A 4,626-nucleotide genomic window follows, 5' to 3' on the forward strand; every position below is an offset into this window, starting at 1 on the left:
AGAGCCTCTCACCCATGGCTATCATACTCCTTCCACCCTAAGATCTTCCTACCCTCCCAAGGGTAGGAGATCTTGGACACTCCCAAAAACAACAAGAAACACAAACAAACACATAGAAAAGAAAACTACACATTTTAACTTCAACAAAAACTTCATAAAACACATTCTTACAAGCAACTCTTTTCTTTTACAAAACAACATAACTAACACTTACAACATAACAAGAAGAAGTAAGAAGTAACCAACCTTATTCTGCCAAAAGGTTTGCTAAATTTAGTTGGGGATGAGCTACCCAATTCCACACTAACTTTTTCCAAATTCCACCAAAAGTGCTAAACTCCTACTAACTTTTTATTAACGAAGTGCGATCATACCAGCGTTAGTGCACCGGATCCCATCAGAACTCCGCAGTTAAGCGCGCTTGGGCCGGAGTAGTACTGGGATGGGTGACCTCCCGGGAAGTCCCGGTGTTGCACCCTTTGATTATATATATATATATATATATATATATATATATATATATATATATATATATATATATATATATATATATATATAAAATAATAATACTATGTGTGTAAGCTTTTACAAGAAAATTATATTTGTTATGGACGGCTAAACAAGCAGATGGGATAATGGTATCAAAGAGAATATTTAAAAAAAAAAAGAGAAATATATATGTATATTTATATATATATATATATATATATATATACATACCAATATATATATGTATATAAATATATATATATATATAAGTAATTTTTAAATTTGTTGTAGACGTTTGATTACTCAAATTGGTAGTTGGTAACATTACCAAGAGTTCGTTTAAATTTTAATTAAGAAGCATTTTAAATCATGGGGGTTACATTTAAATAAGTAGTTTTAAATTGCAAATATAGATAAAACCTAAAAGGTTAAGAATGTTAAACAAATTTTATAAAGAAGGTTTAATTTCGAGAGAGTTATCGTTATACTTGAGATTCTAAATTTTTATTAACGAAGATTAGTGTTAAATCATTTGGGAGAGATTTTAGCTCGTTGATAACTTAGTAAACCATGTTTCCCAATTGAGTTTAATTACCCATTATATACAAATATAGTTTAGACTCAACCCAAAATGCATTATTTTATTTAAGTTAATCACACTTAGTTGATTATACTAGTTAAGTAAGTCGTTAATTAGTTAAGTATTTTTTTTTTAAAAAAATTTCCCGTTCGTGCCCAAGAGTTGGGCATGACATTTTGGTATCAGAGCAAGGTTGCCAACACTAGGGAACCTTACTCCATTACGTTTCGCTATAATTATTTAATTAATTAAATTGTATTCAATTTTATTTTAGAACTAGCTAAAATATTTTCTCCTAAAATTGAGTTATTTATTTCATTTTATTTTATTTTCTTAAAAAGGATGCCTCCAACTACGCGACAAGCTCGCAAACGTGGTAGAGGCCCTAGGCGTGCATGCATGGCACGCGAAGAGGTCATTAGGGAGGAATCGGTTCAGGAAGTGGACCCAACAGCTCCTCCCGAGCAATCAGTTGACCCAAACCGAGACATCTTGGTAGCTCTTCAGAACCTGATTGGACTAGTACAGGATAGGCTTCCAGCAGTAGATCACAATGTTGAGAACCAGAACTCAGGAAGTCATAGAACAGTAGAACGGGAACGGAGTAGGAGTCCACCTCCTAATCCCGTAGAGAGTCAGGCTGTGCATGAGCCCGAACCCATTCACCTACCAGCACCACCTCCAGCCGTAGCACCTGTGTATATTGAGAGGGCACGTAGAGATCCAGGGGATCTAATCAGAGAGGTTATGCGTCTTCAGCCACCATCATTTGGGGGATCTACCGATGGGGTAGAGGCAGAGGCATGGCTTTTAAGCCTAGATAGGTGCTTTGCATTGCGCTCTTATGAGAGCAATCTAAAAGCACGTGCAGCAGTTCACCTATTGCGAGGAACAGCCTCCACATGGTGGAGATAGGAAGAATATAAGTGTGGCTTAGAGATAGAGACCCTCACTTGGGAGATTTTCACAGAGAGATTCAGGGAGAGGTATTTATCAGAGCATTTCAGACAGCGTAGGGTGGATGAGTTTCATGACCTCCAGCAGAAGGGTCTTACAGTAACACAGTACGAGAACAAGTTCTTTGAACTCTTACCTTATGTAGACTACCTGAAAGATGAAAAGCTTCTCGTCAACCGATTTATCAGAGGATTGAATTCCGGCATAGCAGGACCAGTGAGAATGGCCGCCCCAGGGAGCCTCCGGGTTGCCGTGGAGAAGGCTTTGATAGCCGAGGAGATTCAGGCCAGACCACATGACTCGAAGGATCGGTTTCAGAACCGTAACCCTTCACCACAGACTTATGGGTTTCAGAAACCCCATTGGAAAGGTAACAACAGGCACTCATCGGGGTTCTCCAAACCCCCTCCTCCGCAGCAGTCACAGCAAAACCAGAGGCAAAAGCCTCCGCAGAATCAGCAGGGCACAAAGCCCAAGCAGTGGCAGTCACAGGGTCAGAGGCGAGATCAAAAATCTCAGGCTCCTTACACACCTCCGGCTAGGACTCAGCAGTCCTCTAGAGGTGGGTACAGTGGTTCTAGTAGGACAGGGGGACAGACTTTCTCCAGACCACAGGGAGTACAGTTTCAGGCACGAGGCCCTTGCTTCACATGTGGAGCCATGGGACACATAGCGAGAGAGTGTCCTCAGGGTCAGATGACAGGGAATCAGAGGATGGCAGCATCAGAGCCGACAGTTGGGGACATGGGCAAGTCCCACAGAGTCTTCGCAACGGTTGACAACCGCCAGGCAGAGCATCAAGCCACGGTTATTGAGGTAGCAGGTATGATCAGAGGTAGCAGTGTATCTATACTATTTGATTCAGGAGCTACTGATTCTTTTATATCTCCATTGGTTGTGGAGCGTTGCGGGCTAGTGGCAATTAGGCAAGAGGCCAGTTGGGAAGTGGAATTAGCTTCAGGGGCTAGAGTGTCAGTGGAATCAGAGGTTAAAGGATGTCAACTTCAGATTGGTAACACCACCACCTTAGTAGACCTTAGAGTTACACCACTTGGATCATATGGCATCATACTTGGCATGGATTGACTTTATGCCCACAGAGCCAAGATGGATTGTCGCCTGAAAAGGATCGAGTGTGAGGATGATCATGGCTCTCTTATAGTAATCACTGGAATTCAGAGACCCGTATCTCTTCGTACGATCTCCACCATGCAGCTTAAGCGGAGCATGCGAAAGGGATGTCAGTTATTTGCCATCACCATTAGTGATAGAGAAGAAGAAGAGGAAAAGGAACCATCTATTGATGACCATCCTATCCTTAGGGAATTTTCAGATGTATTTCCTTCAGAGTTACCTGGTATGCCGCCCCGTAGAGAGATTGATTTTCATATAGACCTTGTTCCAGGAGCCGAACCAATTTCAAGAGCACCATATAGAATGACCACAAATGAGCTTAATGAGCTCAAGATTCAGCTTGAGGAACTCCTAGAAAAAGGCCACATTCGCCCTAGTGTATCCCCTTGGGGTGCACCAGTCATCTTCGTGAAGAAGAAAGATGGATCTCTCCGATTATGCATGGACTACCGTCAGTTGAACAAAGTAACAATCAAGAATCGTTATCCATTGCCCAGGATCGACGATTTGTTTGATCAACTTCAAGGTGCCAAAGTATTTTCCAAGATTGATCTAAAGTCAGGATACCATCAGTTGAGAATAGTGGAAAGTGATATCCACAAGACCGCATTTCGCACTAGATATGGCCACTATGAGTTCACCGTGGTTCCATTTGGTCTTACGAATGCCCCAGCAGTTTTTATGAGTCTCATGAATGGAGCATTCCGTACATTCCTCGACCGCTTTGTGATTGTGTTTCTCGACGACATTTTGATATATTCACGGAATGAGGAGGAACATGAGGAACACTTGAGACAGGTTTTGCAGTGTTTGAGGGAAAATCAGTTGTATGGCAGTTTGTCGAAGTGTGCTTTCTTTAGAACTGAGATCAAGTACCTTGGTCATGTGATATCCGGTGATGGGATCTTAGTAGACCCATCAAAGATCAGAGCCATTATGGATTGGCCAGCACCTACCAGTGTGACAGAGGTCAGGAGCTTCATGGGCTTAGCAGGTTATTACCGACGTTTTGTTGAGGGATTCTCTAGAATTGCTCATCCTATCACTTCTCTTCAGCGCAAAGGGAAGAAGTTTGAGTGGACGGAGAAGTGTGAGAAGGCTTTTGAAGAACTTAAAAAGGCACTTACTACCGCACCTATCCTTGTAGTACCGGATCCTTCAGCTGAATTCATGGTTTGCACAGATGCTTCCCTAGAGGGTTTAGGAGCAGTACTTATGCAGAATGGCAGAGCTATAGCTTTCGAGTCTAGGAAACTCAAGACTCATGAGCTTAATTACCCCACTCATGACCTTGAGCTTGCAGCCGTAGTACATGCACTTGTGAGATGGAGACATTTCCTTTTGGGTCATCACTTTGAGTTGCACTCAGACCATCAGAGCCTTCAGTACATATTTACTCAGCCGAATCTTAATGCACGTCAGAGGAGATGGATGGAATTCTTGTGTGAGTATGATTTTGACGTTCA

The 4,626-nt window shown here is 41.9% G+C and overlaps 1 non-coding gene across 1 annotated transcript; it reads left to right on the forward strand.

Annotated features, from left to right (window-relative positions):
- The first annotated feature begins 360 nt into the window (after positions 1-360).
- Positions 361-479, forward strand: LOC131028302 (5S ribosomal RNA). Its single transcript, XR_009102587.2, has one exon. It is a non-coding gene; the product is annotated as a 5S ribosomal RNA (ribosomal RNA).
- Positions 480-4,626: the final 4,147 nt, after the last annotated feature.

Source organism: Cryptomeria japonica, chromosome 1 (assembly GCF_030272615.1).
Source record: "Cryptomeria japonica chromosome 1, Sugi_1.0, whole genome shotgun sequence".
In the NCBI taxonomy this organism is placed as follows: Eukaryota; Viridiplantae; Streptophyta; class Pinopsida; order Cupressales; family Cupressaceae; genus Cryptomeria; species Cryptomeria japonica.